Below are 10,983 nucleotides of genomic sequence, written 5' to 3' on the forward strand. Positions count from 1 at the left end.
AAAAAAAAAAAAAAAAAAGGAAAAAAAAAGCGTTTCATGATTTATATGGACATAACTGCTGCCTGTGGAAAAACAGTCCGATGATTAAAGAAAACACACCCTACACCCGAGGTTAGGCCTGAGTTCCTTGGTCTTGTAACTTACAGAATTAATTGCAGGCCCAGTATGCACCTTGAAAGCTGTGGAAGGACATTAAATGACCCTGTTGTGTGTGAAGGAAAATGGGTGTCAGCTGTGCGCTTGTGCAAAGGTTTTCATAGGCTAGGAAGCTGCTACACTGGAGTCATAAACCGCTGCCTGCCAGTCCACAGGGAACTGGCTGAAACACGCTTAGCTGGCTTCAAACTTTGTTAATCAATTATCAAAGAATCATTTGGGGGTAAAGATGTTTTGATAGGAAATTAATACGAAGAAAAATGTTTAACTGCTTGTGGGCTTCTCCAGAAAGCGTGCAATTTAATTTGTTCTTAGAAAATATGTAACTTATGGATGTGAGGTAATCTTTTCTTGTGTAGAAATCTTTGTATTGGCAGGTGTGAGAGGGATAAGAGGAAAATAAGAGCTAGAAGAGGGGAAAGAAGGGAAAACATCAGGAAAGAAATAGAAGGGAAACAACTGGGAAGAAAAAGAAAAAGAATAGGGAAAGAACAGAGCAGAAAGAACAGCCGACAGAGAGGGAAATAAAATGAAGAACTAAGCTTTGGCTCTCAAAGAAAGTTTGTGTGTGTGTGTGTGTGTGAGAGAGAGAGAGAGAGAGAGAGAGAGAGAGAGAGAGAGAGAGATTATCCACATCTCTCCAGTTTCTCTGACCTGCAGAGAGCCTGCTGGGGGCTGGGCCCCTCAAAGACAAAGATTTATTTGAGAACTTGGGGAAAAGAGAAACCAGAGCCTGCCTTTACCCTCCAGGAGGCCACAGGAGCCATGGATCCCAAACATCCATCTGTAGATCAGGCGCAGAGAATCAAGGGCAATGGGAGGGCGGAGCTTGTGACTGGGCAGTAACTACAGCTCCAGGAGAGGAACTAGAACTGTGGACACACACACACACACACACACACACACACACACACACACACCTGGGGACAGGTCACAGTCAGGCTGCTGCTGTGTGAGGAACAGGAGTGGCCCTGGGGCATGGGTGTGAGGAAGGTGGAGCCCAGGGGAGCTGGGAAGGGAGGCGATATCTGGGGTGACTCCACTCAGACTACAGCAAACATCAGGGCATCAGTGATGTTTCTCTGCCCAGGACTGGGTCCCCCAAAAGCTTCCAGGTCTCAAGTTCCTTGCCTCAGGCTCCCCTTGGCTCTGCCCCGCCCACAGTGACAGATGTTTTGTTTGTGTAGTTGATTTTGGTTTTGGGGTTTTTGTTTTTGTTTGTTTGTTTTTCTAAGCCCCAAGCTCTAGGGCCAGACTCTTGGGGTGACTTTGGGCAAGTTTAAGACCTGCCTAAGCCTAGGTTTCTTCAGGTACCTAGCACCTACCCCATGGAACTGTCCAGACAGATGAGGGAACTGTGTTTACAAGGCTCCCTCACCATAACCTACACGTTTTTTTCTTTCTTTTATTTATTTATTTTGACAGGCTCTAAGTCTAAGTAGCTGAGCGTGGCCTTGAACTTTGATTCCCCTGCCTCCACCTACGGAGTGCAGGGTTTACAGGCAAACACCACTCAGCCTTCTTTCTAGGGTGCTAGGGGTGGAGCCCCAGCTTTTGTGCACTCTAGGCAAGCAGCTACCAGCTGCGCTGCATCCCATGGCATCAGCCTTTTCTCCCTCAAACATCCGAACCTGCAGGAAGGTAGGAAGATGGCGTGAGAGGCGGGGCTATCCTGGAGGGGTTCAGTGCTAAGTCGCACCTGGTAACTCACAGAGTGTGGGAAAGTTCAGGCCTGAGAGCCAGCACCCCTCAGTGCCAGCCGGTGGGCAGGTCGCTCCCTCTTTATGGCCTCAATTCTAGTGACATATTAATTATTGTTGCCTAATCTCGAGCTAGGACTGTCTGCCCCTGCCCCCAGGCCTGCTCCTCTGTGGCTTCCAAAGTCTTTCACTGTGTGCCCAGGAGATAACCGTTTTTTTAAATGTGTATCAGTGTTTGCCTGCATGAATGCCCACGAACCCCATGCATGCCCGTGCCTGTGGGGGCGGGGCAGAAGAGGGGGTTAGAATTTGAATTACAGACTGTCATGAATGGTGCTGGGACACAAACCCAGGTCCTCTGGAAGAGCAACCAGAGCTCTTAACAGCTGAGCCATCCCTCCAGCTCCTCCCAGGGGAGTCTTAAAATAAATAAATAAATCTTTTTGAGGCAAGGCTTCTCTGTGTAGCCCTGGCTGCCTGGAACCCTCTATGTAGACCAGGCAATAGGTCCTAACTCTGCCTCCTGAGTGCTGGGATTAAAGCTGTATGCCACCATACCCAGATTATATATATATAGCATTTATTTATTGTGTAGGGCATGCCAAGGTGTGTGCACATGGAGGTCAAAGCACACTTGTGAGAGTGTAAGGTCATCTGCCTTAGCCGCAAGCCCCTTTACCTGCTGAGCCATCTTGCCAGCCTGGAGAGTCTGAGGTACTAACGGACCAGCGGGGGGCTGAGGCCATTGGGGTCAAGGACGGTCAAGTTCACCTCCTCAGTCCTTTCTCCCTGGATCACTGCCTCCGCTTTGGGCCTTTGGAGTCTTCGGCAGACGTTTTCCATTGAAGGGGATGCCCGTTTACAACACTCTGCTGTTTTCATGCTCTCGGCTCCTTTACTGTCCAGCAGGGTAACACTATGGACTCCTTCATTCCCCACAAAACACTGGGTGGGTGAGCAGGCGCAGGCGGGTACCATCTCCAGCTCCTCCCATGCCCGTGTCAATTGGCCTGTTTATTTTTGTTGGTTTCCTCTCCTGAAGTATCAGCTTCAGCAGAGGCCGTCAACTCCTTTGTCCATCACTGACTCCTAGCAGGCACTCAGTGATAGTTGAACGGATGAATGAATGAATGAATGAATGAATGAATGAATGAATGGTGGAAGAAGGCACTAAAGCCCAGAGAGGCTGGGAGAGCTGACATGTCACACAGCGTGCAGGTAGAGAAGCTGCCGAGCGAGCTGCATCTCTACTCTGTCTTCTCTTTTCCGACCAGGGGTCCCAAGTGGTACCCAGATTCAGCAGCCTGGGTGGCTTTGGATGAACTAACTGCAGCCAGAAAGAGCTCTTAGAATTCTCTAGATGTAGCCACAGGTCCTCGGGGTGAGGGAGCCCCCTTAGCAGATGGCTGGAGGCTAATCTTCATTTATAGCTTCTCATTCTCGTTGTTCTTATTGTGGGAACAGAAGATGTTCCCTCTTTAAATCCCTTGTTCAGACTCCTCAGCGTAGCAGAGACAAGAGGAAGCTGTTGTGGGGTCGCCTGGGCTCGTTGGAATGGTGAGGAAAAGCAAACTCACCCTCCGGGAGAGTCCAAGACACCGCCCAATCCACCTGCCAATCATCCATGAGAAGCCGGGCGGCCCAGAGAGATCACATGGTTGGTTAGGGAACCATCCTTTAGCTGCTTACCCTTCACCTGGTCAGAGGGAGGATTCTGCGAGCCGTGTAACCTAAAGCTGACACCTAGGACCCAGTGATGGTGGAAGGAGAGAGCCAACTTCACTGAGTCACCTTCTAACCTCCCCAGGTGTGCTGTTGGAAAACCCCCGATGTAGGGAGACTCTCACTCAAGTCTCGGGATAACACGACCCCCCCCCCCCAGTAACTCACGAGAGACCATCCTTGCTGCAATTGCATGAGGTTTATTGACAGGAACCAGCGCTGGGGCCGAGATGCTTAACCCACGCAGGGGAGAAGTTCCACCTCGAGTAGCTGGGAGAAGGGGTATTTAAGGGAAGAAACCACAACCAAAGGGGGTAGGGAGGGCGTCATTGGAAAATTCCAAAAATACCAGTAATCATTGAAAATTCTGAAAATAAGCCGGGCGGTGGTGGCACATGCCTTTAATCCCAGCACTCGGGAGGCAGAGGCAGGCGGATCTCTGTGAGTTCAAGACCAGCCTGGTCTACAGAGCTAGTTCCAGGAAAGGCTCCAAAGCCACAGAGAAACCCTGTCTCGAAAAAAACAAAAAAGAAAAAAAAAAGAAAATTCTGAAAATACTAGTGATAATCACAAGGGGGTAACCCTTGTTTCTCAAGATTATTCTCAAGATTACAATCTAACTTTATCTTCAGCTAGTTCCTGAAACACAGTCACTGAACCGGCTAATCCTAGATTTTTGGCTCGTCTCTTCCTGCTAGAGGGTCTGGATTTATCTGGATCTTTCACTGTAACACACACATGCCCAGATACACACGCTCACACAATGCCCTCTCACACACACACACACACACACAAACACACACACAAATAACAATAATAATAATTATTATTATTAAAAGATTTTGTTTATTAGAGCTATTCATTTTGCTTTTGTGTGAGTGTTTTCTTGTATGTTTGTATGTATACCACATGCATGCCTGATGCTCACAGAGGTCAGAAGAGAGCATCAGATCCCCCTGGAACTGGAGTTATAGATGGTTGCTGGGAATTGAACCAGGGTCCTCTGCAAGAACAAGTGCTCTTAACTTCTAAGCTGTCTCTCCAACCTTAAATAATTAGGACGGAGGGAGGGAAGGAGGGGAAGAAAGAAAGAAAGAAAGAAAGAAAGAAAGAAAGAAAGAAGAGAGAACCACAGCCTGAGTTTTTCTGCCTCTGCTGTTACCTCCTTGGCTGCAAGGTGATAACTGATTCTGAAAGAGCGTCCACGCTTCCTGGTACTAGATTAATCAGTGGACACGTGGGTGTCTCTGGCTCTGACCGTGCTGTCTCCCCACCGAGACCTGCGGCTGGTTTCCCCAGCAACCATCTCCAAAGCCATAAACAGCAGACCAAGGCTTGGAGAGAAGAAAGACTGGGCAACCCTGACCTGAGATAAAAACCTCAGGGCTGGGCTGGAGATGTGGCTCAGTGGGGAGCACGCTTGCCTGGTGTGTACAGGGTCCTGGGTTCCATCCCCAGCACCAAACAGGCCAGGCAAGTTCAAGGCCAGCCTGGATCCAGGAGACTCAAAACAAACATCGCAGTGTTCAGAGGGGACCTCGCTGAGCTGTCTTCTGTTAGCAAGACAAGAAAAGCCTGGTGCATTTGGGGACTTTCCACTGAAAAGGGGGCATCTCTCCTCCTTCCCCCTTCTCCCTTCTTTCTCCTCCTCCTTTTTGTTTCTTTGGAGTTTTTTGTTTTGTTGGAGACAGGATTTCACTATGTAGCCCAGGCTGGCCTAAAACTCACTATGCAAGCCAAACAGTGTGGGTTTTGTTTCTCCCCTGCCTCAGCCTCTAGTTCTGGTATCATAATCATCAACCATCATGCCCAATACTGGAGTTTTGGGGTTTGTTTTTTTTGAGACAGACTCTCCCTATGCCTTGCATGGAACTCACAGTGTAAACCAGACTGGCCTTGAACTCAGAGATCCGCCTTGCTTTGTCACTGTCAAGGGTTTCTACCCTGCGTGCACAGGTCACAGGCTTGTTACCCAACTCTCCAGGGCAGACTCTGGGTGTGTCCCAGGGAAGACTAGAGAAGTCCTCAAAAGCCTCCTGTTAACCAGAAGGAGGGTCAAGATTCTGATAGTGTGGCTCAGTAGTGAGCCCCTGCCTAATGTGCACAAGGCCTTGGGATTCTTGTCCCAGAAGCCTCCAAAGCTGGGGACGTGAATTGATGTGTCCGTGACCAGACCACCACAGAGCCTTTCTGGAATGGTACCAGTCCTGCCTTCCTTCAGCTAAGCCCCAGCCCTGACCACTCCCCTCCACCCTCTCACCTACACCGATTTCCAGCTGGGCTCTCTCTATCCCTTCCACCGTCCCCAGTGACCAGCTGAGAACATGGACCAGACAGCTGGGACCTTCCTCCTCACCTTCTCCTGGCTTTCTACCGTCCTTAGAGGAAAATCTGAACTCCTCCTTCCGGCACCTCTGATCTCGGCATCCCCCTCCCGGCCTCCACTTGGGGGAGCTCACTGGTTATGGACTTTGCACACACAGGACCCAGCCCCCTTGTCCGTCCTTCCAGTCCTGGCTTGAGCACACATTACCTCGAAGCCTACTCACACACACACACACAGTGACACACTTCAGACCACACCTACTCCAACAAGGTCACACCTCCCAATAGTGGCACTCCCTATGGCCAAGAGTTCAAACACAGGAGCCCATGGGGGCCACACCACCACAGGCTGCCTCCCTTTTGTAGAATCGTACAGACACCACCCCCACCACACCTCACTGGAGGTGTGCTCCACAAGCAGCGCAGGGCTTCCATGGTGACTCCCCCTCTCTCAGAGTCTAACCCAAAGCGAACATTCATGGGGCTTCCAAGCAGGAACAATAGGTGATAAAGGATGCCTTGGGTCGTCTACATTTATGTTGGCAGGGAGGTTGGCTCTGAGGGCTGGCCCTGGGTATGGATAAAGCTGGCGAGAGAGAGAGAGAGAGAGAGAGAGAGAGAGAGAGAGAGAGAGAGAGAGAAAGGGTCCACCCCCACACGCCTTCATATAGGAATGGGAGAACTTGTTCTGACATAGCGTGGCTTGGTGGCTTGGGTGAGGGGAGAAAAGGCGAGATGGGATGGAAGACAGGAGGACCGACAAACAGAGCTCTTGGAGGGGACTGCCTGCCACAGACGCACTGAGGCCCCTTTGTGTGTGTGTGGCCTTCTCCTGTGAATAAATATGACGGTCCCCAGCCCATCCCTTGAAACATCTCATTTCCAGTGCTAGATGGCACTCTACCCACTGAGCCATCTTGTTTTCTGAGACAGCATCTCACTCCTGGGTTGAAAGACTAGACCCTAATCACACGCAGGAGGAATTTCTGTCACTTGACAACTGTGAGTTCTCTGGTCCGTGGGTCCCACAGTCGGTCTACATCCCCCCCACTCCATCAGCTCGCCTCATCCGACTCCCAGGGGCGGGTCTCAATCTGCTGGGAGGGGGGGCGGTCCCTTCCTCTCTTTTGCCTTCTCAGGAGTCCTACCTGGTAGAAGTGACTGCGGGGGTGTCAGACCTAAAGTCCCCTCCAGTGGCTGGTCGAGAGGGCGGCACGTGGACACCGCGGGGCGGCGCCGGAGCGCAGGGCGGGCGGGGGTCACCTGGTGGGCGGGGCTGGACGGGACGGGACCCGGAGGCGGCGGCGGCCACCGAGCACTAGCCGAGCACTAGGAGCGGGGCCGGCAGGAGGCGGAGCGGGCGTGCCAAGCAGGTAGGTGTGCTGGGCGCGGAACGCAGGGGTGCGGGAGGGCAGCGTGCAGGGGCTCAGGCCCGCGGGGGATAGTTCTCGGGGTCGCCCGGGGCGGGGGTCCCCAGCCCGGTGCACCTTGACGGGAACGAGTAGCCGAAAGATCAACAATATCTCCAGTATCTGCAGACCCTAGTGCACGGAGGTGTCCAGGGCGCAGGCCGAGAAGCACCCCGAAGCTACCTGCATTGGGGTAACATCTCAGGCATGCGGAAAGCTGGTGGTTTCCTTGTCCCCTCCCGCGAAGTGGAGTGACCACGACTCCTGGGAAAAAGTCTTGGAGAGGTAGAAGGAGCCTTGACCCCTGCGGGACCTGAGTTCGCCTAGTCTAAGAACTGGGTGGGTATAGAGGAGAGCGCGCCCCCTCAGAGGCCCCAAGAGCTCTGCAATCCACAGAGACCAAAACCCGGAGGGGCCCAGGCTTCTGGCTAAGTCAATAAGCAAGACGTTGAACAAGCCGCTCCTTGATAGGGGGAGGTTCCAGTCCTGGGTGCTTTAAGGTGGAAAGAGATGTCTGTGATTCCTGCCTCTAAAAGGGCTGGACTGGGAACTGAAGAAGCCCTGGGGTGTGGGAGGAATATTCTTGCCAGAGAGGTTGAGGGATTTGAGGAGCTGGCAAAGGAGCAAAGAAGCCTGAGCGGTCCCAGTCAGAATCCCCTGTCTTCACCCACCTGTCGCCGCAGCCCTTTCTTTTCTGTGCAATCTGTTTTCATGTACCTACGTGAAACAACATCTTTAACAAATTAAGTCGTGGTTTTACGTAAGCTACTAATTTCTGTCAGACTGGCTTCTTGGTGACAGTACCTGTGTCTGGTTCACCACTGTCTCACCAGCTCCTGAAGGGTGCTGGGTATCCAGTAAAGTTCCTAAGGGTGGCTGCATGGGGCGGAGCCGCGTCCGTCCTGGTGTGTGTGGTGAGCAGGCCCTGGTGAGATGGACTTGAAGATAGGATCGCTTGGTGGTGGTCGCGGTTGCCTTAACACCTAGTTCCCTCCCCCGTCATGGTGTTGGGCTTCCATCGCTCTGAGTTGACTGAAACTATTGTAAGAAGCAAAGATCAGAAGTGGAGAATTGATATGGGGGGAGGGCCGCAGGTATCCACAGGAGCAGGAAGACACTGCCCCCCCAAAAACCCAAGTTCGGTGTGTACACAGATTTTTCCTTAGGCCGCCAGCTCACAAAAAACTACATGGAGCCGGGCGATGGTGGCGCACGCCTTTAATCCCAGCACTCGGGAGGCAGAGGCAGGCGGATCTCTGTGAGTTCGAGACCAGCCTGGTCTACAGAGCTAGTGCCAGGAGCTCGTGGCTTTTACCTTGCCTGCTCCATTTCCTGCTTCCTCTCCATCTTCTCTGGTGTCTCTCCTATACCTGGATTCATCTCCTCTCCTCTCTCTTTCCTCCTGCCTAACTTCTTCCTGCCTAGCTATTGGCCATTCAGCTCTTTATTAACCCAATCAGAAGCCTTGGCAAAGGCACATCTTCACAATTTACAAAAAGATTATTCCACATTTCCCCTTTTGTCTAAATTTTTTTTAAAAAAAAGGAAGGTTTTAACTCTAACACAGTAGAACTGTATACAATAAGAACAATGATCAGGTAAGAATTATATTCACAATGCCCAGTCCATTTGTACTTGGCAAATTCAGAGAAAATACTCCATTATCTTTCCTATCTTGCTGAATCCAAAGTTCTTGTACCTAATTTCCTGCCAGCAGTCAAAGCAAGGACAGCTTCTCGCCCAAATGTCTAACCCTACAGTGAAAGAGAACTCCATATGGAGGGTCTTAGATGCCCATCAACCTTTTATGAGGTAAACTGGTAATGACAGGAGCAGACATGTCTCATTCATGACAAAAGACTTAGGCTATTAAACATATTAAATGTCATATTCTGTACATCTTTGATTTTTTTTTCTTTTTTTCTTTTTTGGATTTTCAAGACAGGGTTTCTCCGTAGCTTTTTTGGTTCCTGTCCTGGAACTAGTTGAAACTAGACCAGGCTGGCCTCGAAACTCACAGAGATCCGCCTGCCTCTGCCTCCCGAGTGCTGGGATTAAAGGCGTGTGCCACCACCGCCCAGCACACTTTGATTTTTGAAGACCTTCTATCTATCTAAATACAACTGTTTAACCTTGAAAACATACCTAATGTGACTACAAGTTATTATAGATGACTAACTACTAACCTATATTTCTTAATTATACATTGCATTTTTACATGCTCTGCATAAGCACAATACCCCAAATAGGAGTAGAAACATATATATGCTATAACAAAAATAACTTTCAATTTGTATCAGTATGTCAAAGACAACAAAGCCCATGGTGACCTTGAACTTGAAGTCCTCTTGCAATCAGGGGCTGGAGTGTCAGGGTGCTCCGGGATCACTGAGAACGGACCAACCTGGGAGCCTAGCAGCCTAACCCATCAAGCAGGAATGACAGGCTGCAGGAACTGTTAGCTATGGCTGCATTCCATCCAGGGATGCCAAAGCTGTTCTTTGCCAGTACTGAGCCTGGCTGCTACCTCCCCAGGGTCACCAAAGCATTTGCTTGTCTTTGCTTTTGTTTTGTTTCCTGTCCTTTTGGGTTGTTGTTGTTGTTGTTGTTGTTGTTGTTGTTGTTGTTGTTTTTAAGACAGTGTCTCACGTAGCCCAGACTGGCCAGGTAGCCAAGGATGACTTTGAATTTGTAATCCTCCTGTCTCTGCCTCCTGAATATAGCAGGCTTTCTTTTGGCCATCAACCAGCTCCCAAATCATGACAGACAGAGAGATTTAATATAAGTTATGAATGCTAAGCCTTATTTTATGCTTGTCCCGCTAGCTCTTTAAAAAAAATAATTTATTTAACATTATGTACATTGGTGTGACAATGTCTGATTCACTGGAACTGAGTTACAGACAGTTGTGAGCTGCCATGTGGGTATTGGAAAAGTTTGAACCCAGGTCCACCTGGAAAGGCAGCCAGTGCTCTTAACCGCTGAGCCATCTCACCAGCCCCAGCCCACTAACTCTTAAAACTTAAATTAATGTGTTTCTCTTCATCTATGTTCTGTCTCGGGCTTCTTACCTTTCTTTCATTCTGTATGTCCTACTCTGTGTCTGTCTGCCTGGTGACTGCCTGGCTGACCCCGCAAATCTTCCTCTTTTTCTCCCTCGTTCTCCCCTTATTGTTTTTCGAGCCTGGATTCCTCCTCCTCTTTATTCTCTCCACTCGCCTATCACTCTATTGCCTCGGTAGGAGCCGTTTGGCTTCTTATTAGCCAATCAAGTACCTTAGGGAGGCAAAGCAACACATCTTTACATCATTGAACAAATGCAGCATGGGCAAAAGTAGCACTCATTTACACAGTTAGATCAGTACTCTGAAACATAAACAAATGTAGCACATCTTTAGACAGTTAGATCAGTATTCTGAAATATAAACAAATGTAGCACACCTTTAGACAGATCAGTATTCTGAAACATAAACAAATGTAGCACATCTTTAGACAATTAGATCAGTACTCTGAAATATAAACAAATGTAGCACACCTTTAGATAGTTAGATCAGTATTCTGAAATATAAACAAATGTAGCACACCTTTAGATAGTAAGATCAGTATTCTGAAACATAAACAAATGTGGCACATCTTTGTCTAGTTAAACAAATACTCTGTAACACCTGAGG

At 49.5% G+C, this 10,983-nt stretch overlaps 1 protein-coding gene across 2 annotated transcripts in view; it reads left to right on the plus strand.

Moving 5' to 3' along the window:
- Nucleotides 1-7,189: 7,189 nt before the first annotated feature.
- Ncmap (non-compact myelin associated protein) overlaps nt 7,190-10,983 on the plus strand; it is a 29,211-nt gene continuing 25,417 nt past the window's right edge. For both annotated transcript variants that reach the window (XM_050155929.1, XM_050155939.1), the window contains exon 1: nt 7,190-7,276. The gene's annotated coding sequence lies outside the window, so the exon portion shown is untranslated. The remainder of the gene's footprint in view (nt 7,277-10,983) is intronic.

This window comes from Alexandromys fortis, unplaced genomic scaffold, assembly GCF_014885135.2.
Source record: "Alexandromys fortis isolate MF-2015 unplaced genomic scaffold, M_Fortis_MF-2015_v1.1 scaffold_26, whole genome shotgun sequence".
Lineage (NCBI taxonomy): Eukaryota > Metazoa > Chordata > Mammalia > Rodentia > Cricetidae > Alexandromys > Alexandromys fortis.